The sequence below is a fragment of the Scardinius erythrophthalmus genome (assembly GCF_964197995.2).
Source record: "Scardinius erythrophthalmus genome assembly, chromosome: 4".
NCBI classification, from domain to species: Eukaryota; Metazoa; Chordata; class Actinopteri; order Cypriniformes; family Leuciscidae; genus Scardinius; species Scardinius erythrophthalmus.
In genome coordinates this window covers 12,443,167-12,454,055 of record NC_138224.1, presented here as the reverse complement: position 1 = coordinate 12,454,055, position 10,889 = coordinate 12,443,167, and the positions used below count along the sequence as shown (strand labels likewise).

General features: G+C 37.4%; 1 protein-coding gene across 3 annotated transcripts in view; it reads left to right on the top strand.

The window, feature by feature from the left end:
- Window positions 1-4,432: 4,432 nt before the first annotated feature.
- atp2b1a (ATPase plasma membrane Ca2+ transporting 1a) overlaps window positions 4,433-10,889 on the top strand; it is a 32,409-nt gene continuing 25,952 nt past the window's right edge. For all 3 annotated transcript variants that reach the window (XR_014029970.1, XM_081362786.1, XM_081362785.1), the window contains exon 1: window positions 4,433-4,778. The gene's annotated coding sequence lies outside the window, so the exon portion shown is untranslated. The remainder of the gene's footprint in view (window positions 4,779-10,889) is intronic.

The following is a 10,889-nucleotide window of genomic DNA, read 5'->3' as shown; positions in this document are numbered from 1 at the left end:
GTAATGCTTGTAAAAGATGCACATATATTTGTGATCTCTCATCTACATGCACTAAACTAGTGGAACTTTCTTTTAACTGAAGAATGTTTTTTTTTTTTTTGGTCATTTTTAGAAAAAGTGAGAGGTCATCACTGAACAACTGCTTAAATTCAGGCCTCAGTTGGAGGTGTTTCATTCTAAGTGGTTATACCTGGTAGTAGAACAGTTTTTAAAAATATATATATTTTTCACTGTGCTACGCTTTATTTACAGTTTAAAATTTCTTTGCAGATGCAGTATACCTGAGCATTGTTTTTTTTGTTTTTTTGCAGACCAAAGTCAACAACCCCTTAAGAATGTATGTCGCTGTAGTATTTTAAAACCTTAACACCTTTTTATTTCAAAGTTTGAAATCAAACTTGTAAAGACAGATAAACATAATGAAGTAATTGTAATTTCTTTTTAAAAATGTATATATACACAAACAATACTCTTCAATCTTCAGAACCTCAAGCAATTTGCCTCCTGTTTGAGCTGCCATATGCTATATTTGGATTACTGCTATGGGAAAGAACAAAACTAAAGTGACTTTTTGAAAGTGAATTACTTAAACCAGTGCTGACTAAACTGTGCCATGCTTAATCTCACTGTTTACAATTAGCACACCCTAAATCAGTTGTTTTTGCTTAGTTTTCACAAATGGTTCTAATATAAGTTAAAACTGTATTGCTGGTGTAAATCACAATAGCAGAGGAACATCAGTTGTTGTAGAAGAACAACAACCTGTCACTACTTTAAATTTGTGTGTATCTGTAAATGTGAATGGAATGGAACCTTCTTTATTTATTTATAATGGATGTATGAAGCGCTCAAGTTACTGGAGTAAAACCTTTTTAAGGCAAATTAATTGTTAAATAATTAAACAAGATTTAAATTTATTTCATCAATGTTTATTGTAGAATTTTTTACATTTATAAAATATGTAATCGTTAATATAACAAATGATTTAAAAAGAAACATCCCTATTTTCAGGATGCTCACCCATGGCTCCCAGAATGCATTGCGGCATGAATTAAGTAAACTCAATTTACATTTACTCATTGTAAACTGCTAAAACAGTAGTAACTTGTTTAATTATATTGTGCAATATAGCTGTACTGTGGCTAAATTGTTTGCTACAAGTGAAACCGCTGCCAGTACTGAAATAGGCCCTTTAACACAAACATACAGAGGCCTGTATGGGACACCAAACCAAATCGTTCCCAAGATTTTTCAATACAAGTAAATAAAATAGAGGTGGACTATAACAATCAGAAGTAAGAAACATGTCAAAATTACAGTCTCTCCTTCAGCTCCTCTATTAACCCCTTCCAGCAGTTTTATTATGGGCAAGCACTTACGGAAATGGCCGAACACTCATGGAAAAATACGAGATATTCTCCATTCATTTTATCCGGTGGATCTCACAGCGGGTCTCGGCGCGTGTGGGCAGAAACATAAATCTGTGCCCATGTTTTCATTATATCCTCATGAGACATTTTTTGAGATTAGAAGTCCTGTAAACATTCAGGACTTATCAGAGATACCAAGTGTTTGGAGTTTTCACCCCTCTCCTCTCCGACATTGACTGAAAGACTAAATTCAGCACTCTTATGGAAATATGACATTTTGTACACATACACATAAGCTCCATAAATTCACCAACTAACCATTCAGAAATGTTGTCTACATGTCACTTCTTCCTGTGTCTCTCCATCTTTCTGACTCTGGTTTGAACATAAAAGGCTAAAAGTTTTTGAAATTTTTAGTGCATGTCTGTGTGAGGTAAAAGGACTCAAGCTCTTGAAGCTCCGCCCCCTGTGCTGGGAGCAGCAGCTCATTTGCATTTAAAGGAACAGACACAAAAACTACGTTTTTGCTCACCCTCAAAAAGTGACAATTTTAAAATGCTGTATAAAAATATCTGTGGGGTATTTTCAGCTAAAATTTCATATACACACTCTGGGGACATCAAAGACTTATTTTACAACTTGTGAAAAGGGCATTATACCACCCCTTTAAATCTGACTAATTATTATATTGTTTGTCATAAATTCACATTTTAAGACCACTTTGGGGTTTTAAATAAGAATTTGACAATCTGTTATGAGATATACATCAATTTCATACATGGGCTTGCTCATTGTGCATTTTTAATATAAAAATTATATTCTGAAACCTAAACTTTGACACTGTGGGGTGTAGCCAGGTGAATGGTCGCACATATGAATCTGTGTATGAGAATATGATTAAGAAGTGAAAAAGGTGGCTGCACTTGCAGATCTGTGCGCTGCTGGGACATCTGCTCAAGGGCCAGGCATAACTGTGTGCCGGCTCCAAATAAAAAACTCAGAAGTGGAAACTGGATCAAATAAAAATAGGATTCATGTCCTCTCTACTTCAGAGGTTTTGGAAGCCTGAAAGGAAACTTGTTTGTCAGCCTCGTGTGGCTTAGCAAGGGCTGTATGTTACTTTTAGATGAAAATATGGTGCAAACCGAAGCGGTCTGGCCTAATAGATCGACTGGTTACTCCAGAGATTCCTACAGCAAACATATGCATCACATGCTCCACATTTACAAGCTGCTTGCACAAAAGCTGAGCAATCAATGCACTCAGTGACACCTCCCCTCCCCACACTATCTGATTGAACATTAGCAAACCTTTGAGCCTTGCTTAACACAAGTTAAAAGGTCTTACAAAGTTGAAGTTTTGCCATACATCAAAACCCAATGCTCCACAGGATTGAAGATGGTCTTGTGCAGCAATGTCCTTCTTGTTAATGATAAAACCCATTAGGTGAAAGGATCTTGTCAATGGCACCTAGCACAAACGCTGCTGCCTGTTTATCATCAACTCTGACGTTTTTTTTCCCCAGGTTGAGCAGATTGTGTGATTGTAAAACCAGGCCTTTGGGTTTCTAGAGAATTTTTGCTACTGTATGGAAACAAGCCTACAGTATGTCTATAAATTAGGGTAAAAAAACATCATACCTCATCATAGAGATCAGCAGAGTTGAATACACAACCTACATTATATCAATCTACATACTAAGGTAAGTTCTATACTCTTGTATGTATGTACATATGTATTTAACATTTACTAATTTAAATGTATTATGAATATAATATAGATAGATAGACACAGACATATGTTGTTCATCATTTGCAAGTCACTTTGAATAAATGGCCACATGTATGAAATGTCAGTAGATCGGTTACAAAAAAAAAAAAAAAAACAGAATGAAGATGGCAATGTGGCTTCTTTTGAGGCCTTTATGGGGAAACCCACAACACATTTCGTTGGCATCATCTTTCAAGTATACCATGATCAACAAATGTAAACAAGTATTGTCATGACAGCTGAGGTTGTAAAGAAACAACCACAAGAAGTACATGGGGATTTTGTTAGGTGTGGAAAAAAAAGTCTTCTCGTAACATTGTTCCTTGTAGGAATAACTTTTTCAACATAATTTCAGACTACATTTTGAAAGAACTGAGCTAATTTTGGTGTATTTTCTATAGCCTGAATCATTTTACATGTATAGCATTCACGTGTATAGTTGAAATAAAGTGAGACGCTGCTTTATAAAAATGAAACGTCTTACAATAAGTACTATTTTATCACATTTTTAATAGATTAGATTTGACTGTTACATTGAAAGTCTTGCAGCACTCCATCTCAGGAAAAGGAAATGGCATCTATATATCACGATGAAGAGGAAGCTGTGGTATCTGCATGTAAAATGAGAAATAGCTCAGTAACAGTTTTTGTTTTTCTTTCTTGACATCTATTGAAAGGTTTTTTTTTTTTTTTTTTTTTTTAACCTAACCAAAGATTTCCATTCGCCTCTGGTACAGGTAGTCCCTGACATGAGAACTTGGTATATTTTATAACAAAGGTTCACAAACAGAAATGCTCCTGGCTTGTACTGCAGTTTTAAAGGAAGATGCCAGACTGGCTGCTAAACTAAGTGCTTCAGTGGACATGAGTTTGAAGAAAATGCAGAGAGAAAAAATGCTGGTCGTGCAAGTTCACTCTATTAGCATCAAAAAGAAAGAACACAGGATTGCACAATATCTTTTTTTGCACAATCTGTCTGGTTGGTTATCTATTTAAATGAAGGAGACTCAACGTGATCATTCAAATTACTACCCACATTGATATGTTAACCAAGTTAAACCAACTGTCAAATGTTTAATGCATATTCTTGGGAAAGAAGGTGAGCGAGGATCAAGGCGGCAGAATTCATCAATCCGGTTCAGATCAGCGAGAGTAATGAGTTTCTGCGCACTGCGAATCAAACAAGACCAGAATCGTGGAGAGAGAACGGGCGACGTCATGGAAAGAATGACGTCAGGTTTAATTAGCCTCCGGGGAAGACTCGTCCGTGACAGTGGGCGGGGCTAAACCTCGCCAGCACGTGCTGAAGCGTGCCGTTTATTAGGTTAAAATGCACAACGACGCGGAACAAGTTATTTTACATTTAACCGGTCTCTGGAACATCTTTATAAATTATGTTAATGCGCGCGGACGCTGAGCAGAGGGTGCGCCCAATGTGATTGACATCTCGTCTCAGCCAATGAGGATCATCCTGTGTGTCAGTGCCCGTCCTCCTGACGTTGCATCACATGTCTCAGGCTACGCGCGGCTGTGGGAGGGATTTCTCTGCAGATTGGAAGAGCTAGATAGACGGCAGAGTGAGTCTGAGGGAGACCGAGAGAGTGAGGGGGATCTCTGAGGCACCGTTCGGAGAGCTTTGTGAGTGTAATTTCACCATTTCTCGCATGCATGCTTGTGGGTTTACTGCATTTGAAATGCACCATTTTTTTTTTGCTTCCTCTCTGCTGATTGTCTACATCCACCGTGCTTTACGTTAGCCTGCGTTATTATCAGCTAGCCAAATTGGCTAGGCAACTCCTGCTAGTTGGTAGCTGGCAGAGAAAGGGGCAAGAAGGCAACCAGGCTGCTGTGCATTTTTAACCCACGCCTGCCTATTGTCACTGCAGGGGAGGGGGTGTTTGGAAAATCAATGGGGGTTTTAATATATCACACCATGTTGAGATGCTGGACTGATGTGTAGTGCACGCTGGAAAGTTGTTTTTGACGTATGAAGCCTCTGAAATGTGTTCGACTGCGCGCGCCGCGTTTCTACAGATTCGATCATGCGATACAGCGTGTGTTATCGAAATACTCTTGTTGAAATAAATAATTCGGAGCTTTAACATAATTTAAAATGTATAGACTGGAGATTGTACATTTTGTGTTGTTTTTTAACTCGTTATCCTAGACCGGGTGACCATGCTATTTTAACCGCAGTCAGTCGTTTAACAGTTAATTAAAAGCCCTCAAATAAAAGACTCGCGTTGTTACTGTTACAGAACCCTTGAGTGTTATTCGGTCCCTGATATAAGAATGCTAACTCACTAGAAAGTACAGTCTCTGATTTTCTTGCATTTCAAGCGACGGTTTCTCCAGTTCGCTCCAATGAAATGCTGTGTCAAACGAGCCAACTTGTTAAGCGACCGTCTCTGTCTGTCGGACGGTCGGTGGCTTGTGACTCTCGCCTGCCGGGTATTTTTAGGGGTTTACCCAAAAATGACGGTTTGAATTGCGACTGGAAGTTGGAGACCCCTTCAGTTTCGGGAAGAGATATGTTGGTCTGGTTAAAACAGTGCACCCTTTTTGACAGTATGACTTGAGTTGAGACCGCTAGCAGGCTAAAGCCAAATGCGAGGACGCTTCAACTGTCAACTTGCCTTTCGAACCATTAACGTTAACTTACCTGCTTGTCAGTTATGTGTTTTACAACAATTTTCGTTTAACCAACGTTAAAATGCTATTTGACTCAGAAATGGTAAATGGGTCATCGTTTACTGACCACTATGTTGTTCCAAAACCGTGTGACTTTCGTGTTAAGAGATGTTAGTCAGAATGACAGCTGCAGCCACCATTCACTTTCATTGTATGGAAAAAATGCATGGGTCACTGGATATCGTTTTTTTAATTGTGAAGAAAGTTAGGTGTGTAACAAACATCATTAGAGTGAGTAAATTATAATTTGTTCTTTCTTTTTGGGTGAACTGTCCCTTTAAGCTTGGCACATTCGTGTCAACAGTTGTAGTATACAGTCCTAATACCTCCTGTCATGTGTGACTGGGCATGGAGACTGGAACAAGCGCTGTGCGACACGTCAAATTTGCTAGGATCGTATTTGAAGGAGCAGATGTGCAAAACACAATGTACCCAATCTAATCGGCTGACTTATTGCGTCTACTGTCTGCCTAATGTGTTGAGATTGAATATGGCACCTAGAATTTCTAGATAGACCCCGGTGTGCGTTTAAATATCGTGTCAGGTCTGTTGCTTCTTGGCGTACATCATTCGCTGCCTTGTTGCTTCTTTTGCTTAAGCTTTTGCAGCCCATGATAAAGCCTCGCTGTATGACAGCAATGCTGAATTTGACCTTGAGTCTACAGTGTATATTCAGCTTTCTCTAACTCAAATCGTAAAGGGTGTATTTGTGCACTTTTTTTTGGTCTTCTACACAAATGATTTATGTGTAGTGTATACGCTGACCTTTGATAGGTGTAGATCACTATACTACGGAAATTGAGATTTAAATGTTTGTGGTGAACATATTAAGTCATTGTAATAACAACAGTTCCCGATGCATAACAGAGACAATTTCTAAATTCCATTCAGTATTCTCCAGAGCAAAGCTGTCCATATTGCAACAGCTTAGCATCAAACTTTCTTTGTTAAAAAGTGTTTTCTGATTTATTGCAGGATGGAAATATATGATTTGACTTAAGTAATGGTTTCATTTTTTAATGATTTACCCTTAACATAGACTAACCTTTGACTGTCAAGTGAGCTTCAGAGGCCTTTGGACTGTTATGTGCATGAGCATGGCCCAGTTGTATATCTATTGATTTTATATCTATTTTTTTTATTTACATAATAATATGCAATGAAGTATTTTTCCTAGTAGAATTGTTACTTAAGCTCTGTGAGAAGCAGGTTGCTTGCAAATGATGATTAGGATTAATCTTATTGTCATGCATATATTATTATTGTCATATAATAATTTTATATATTATATTGATGGAAAGTGTATTATGTTTTAACATGCTCTTAGAGCATTCTAGCAGGTTGCAACTTAAAGTCACCTGCATGAAATCAAAATGAACAATTCATATTTTTTACGGAACTTTGCATTTTATTATTAAATGATTTGTCTGTGCACATCAATATTTTTATGAACTTCATGTGCCCTTGTAATCTTTAATCAAAATACCCCCCCCCTCCATCTTGCAACGACATCTCTTCTCTGATGACGTGTTAATCGGCGTGAGGGCGGGACAACCTGTCACTCACATGAGATCATGGCAAATTACAGTGATCCCATCAATTCACATAGGACAAAATCTAGTCCCTCCCTACATTTTTTTTCTTGTTCAAGAAGCCGGATATGTCACAATAGGGAAGAAAAGACTATTGAAACTTCCATTAAATGCCGACTTAAGAGAAAGGAGTTTTCCTAATGAATGTTGGAAGGATGCATTGCTCTGTAATAGGGGTGTAAGGGAGCATAGTTTAGCCATGATCCTATACGGACCAGGCCAGAAATCGGACGTGTATCAGTATATTGGATCGGTGCAGATTAATCTATATTTAATTTATATAGTGAACACGATAGTGCTATTTTACAATAGCCTAATTATTACATTTGTTTACCTTCTACTGTTGGACCTTACTTTATTTGTAACTTTGTTATATTGTTTTTATTTATGCTTGTAATTACATTGTAAACCCTAATGCTCAGAAGAATTAATTGCTTTGAGTAGGGCATTGATCATAGATTAATGTTGCTATGATGAGTATTAAGAACTTAGTTTTTCCTTTGAGTTAATGAAACTGACTCATTTTAAGTAACCTTAATTGTTTCATTATTTTGAGTTTATTGAACTTGTTTCTTTTGATTAAGAGAAACTTTAAATTTATCTGAAACTGGGCAGATCATTTTCCCAGCATGCTTTGCGTCAGATTGTATGAGGAGAAAAATTATGAATTGAGTGTTATTTTGTGTGTTTTTGTACAAGATTAATACGTGGAGAGAAATTTTAGTGTTCAATGGTCTGTTGTGTTGGGCTTTGTTGTTGCAGTTACCATTGTGCTGAAGAGTAGAGCCTGTGATTAGGTCTAGGATGGGCTGTGAAACTTCAAGACTACATATGCTATGTGTTGTTTAACCTGGTGTACATGACTGTAGTTGTAGTCTCTGTTAATTATATTAGCACTGGCGTGCTTTTGGTTGTTAGCATTTTACTGCATGAGACATAATAATGTTTATAATATGAGCCAGCCTCATCAAAATGTAAATTTATATACAATAAACATGCTCTTATAGTAATCAATTTAGGGTTTACAATGTACTCAATTTTTCAAGTTAAGGGAAATTATCACACAAGTACTACAAACTCAAAATCGAATCGTTCTACTTAAACTTGTAAATGCCATAACTCAAGTCGAGGTTACAGATTACCTTCTTTTTTTTTTTTAGGGTTTACAGTGTAGTGTATTTATATTTTACTAATTACAGTTCATTGTCTTTAATAATATCTGAACTAAAGAACTAAGTGTTCTTTAAATGGAAAGCAAATTTACATTTGCCTCCACCCAAATTTATTTATTTATTGTTGCTGATCCAAAAAAATGATCCTATCCGTGACTCAAACGGTAATATGATCCAAACCATGAGTTTTGGGGTCTGTTGCACTAACTCTGTAGTATATCGTTTTGTTTAATTTCAACACTGTAAACCCAAATTATTTGATTATAGATTTTGGTTGTACCGCCAACGAGATCAAACTAAACAGTGTTGTCAAACAAAATGGGTCAAACGCTTGTAGTAAAAGCTGTAACGTAATATTATATTAATTAAGTAAATGTGAATGTAACATAATGACTAGAATGGAAAAAGGGTAACTTAGCCCCTCTCTCTAGTATTGTTTATGTAAGAGGCCACTGCCTTGGTGTCACATTAATCTGAGGTGACATTCAACCCCTCATAAGCTATTATAAACAGCTAAAAATAGAGCGCTGTGCTATTAAGTACATTTGAATAATGTTGCTATTTAATTACTGTATAGCATCATGCCTTAATCAGATGTTGATGGCAGAGATAAAATGGCCATCTTAGGGGCAAATGTGTTTTCTGTCCTCAGTCTAAAGTAGGTCTGTAAATAAGAACAATGTTGTATATTTTCTTCTACCTTAAATTACTGGGGTAGAATTGATGCTCAGTAAAAACAGTAAGTGAAATCCCGTTTCCCCCCTCAAAGGAATGCGGAAGCAGTACTCTTTCTTTGACTGGTGCACAGGTGCTGTCTTTAAAAAGTGTGCATCTAAATATAAACAGATTGTGTTTGGACAGAAACAGAACCTTTAGTCATGTCGGTCATGCCCGCATCCATTCACCAAGTGACATTCAATGAGTTAAGCAAATATAAATTCTGAAGCCTCATCATGCCCATCACTTCTAATAGTTCCAGTCATCTCTGATTTACTGTGCAAGTGTCAGACATGGAGGCAGGGGTCGGAGCAAATGGATGGCTTGTGTGCTGTGAATGGCACCCATAACAATCAACTTAAAGGTTTCAGTTCTTTAAAATCACTTCTTTAGATATGCAGTTTTAGGCCCTGGTGAGAACACGAAAGCACTGAGCTTTTAAGTACGCAGGCTATTTTTTTAATAGGTTTCCCACTGTGCTCATCTAACAAAGCAGAAAGAATAATTAGGGCCCTTTGAAATCTGTTTTATTTCTTTACCAAGTTCTGTTTTCCTTTTTAATTTAATAATCAAAACGGATGTCTCATTTGAATTCATAAAACTTGATTCATTTAATAATTTATAATAATTTCTTTAACAACAATAGTGCCATATGGATTGTTTTGTTTTCTTCTGGATTGAGCTTTATAATTTAAGAAAAATGTTCAGACTTTTTAAAATGGCAGTCTATAGCCCTACTTTTGATTTATTCATCCAAATTGTGGCAAATTCCGTGACATTTCTCATTGTAAAGTACATTCCATTCCATGTTTTCTGCATCATTGCGCCCTAGAAATATGAAGCAATTTATTTTTCAGCATGAAGGATTCTTTTTTTTTTTGGAGATGTCATTCAGGTTGTTCTTGAGGAGTTGTGCTTTGTGTGGTTGAGTGGGTGGCAGGCTACTGTGAGTTGGCAGGATCAGTGTCTAAGGGTATATTAGAAGTGCCCAGTCTGTGGTGTGAAGTGGCCTTAAGTGCTCTGAAACATGTAGCATGAGTAAGGCGGGGTGTCTCTGCCATTGTACCCTCCACATAGAAATGGCCTGACCCATTTCAGCAACAGCCAGCAAGGGGGATGGGCTGTCTGAGGCTGCTAAAAATACCCCATTACCGACAGCTCTACTGCAGAGGGATCCCTGGAATCGCTGTCCTTGACTAGCGTGAAGTTGGCTTGTGCAGTGTAGGGTCTCCAATTGCCAACCAAGAACGAGAGGGTTTTCCTTAAATTTTCTTAGGTTTGCAACTTTACATTTTGTCATTAGGGAGCTCTTAGATCTCATGCGAACCTGCCTATTTATTCACAGGTGCATAGATAAGTGTATAGTTTTTAGGGTGGATAGAATGGTGGCTAAATGCATGAAATTACTCAATGCCAGGCATAAATGCCTGTTTCTTTGTGAGGACCATCTTATAAGTATATGATATGATGCTTAAAGTATTAGTCTTAAGGCAGTCCACAGGTGCAGGTCCAAAACTGTCCTCTAGCTTTGTATGGCAAGGGTTAACATTACTGTTGCTCAACCATACTGTGCTAGC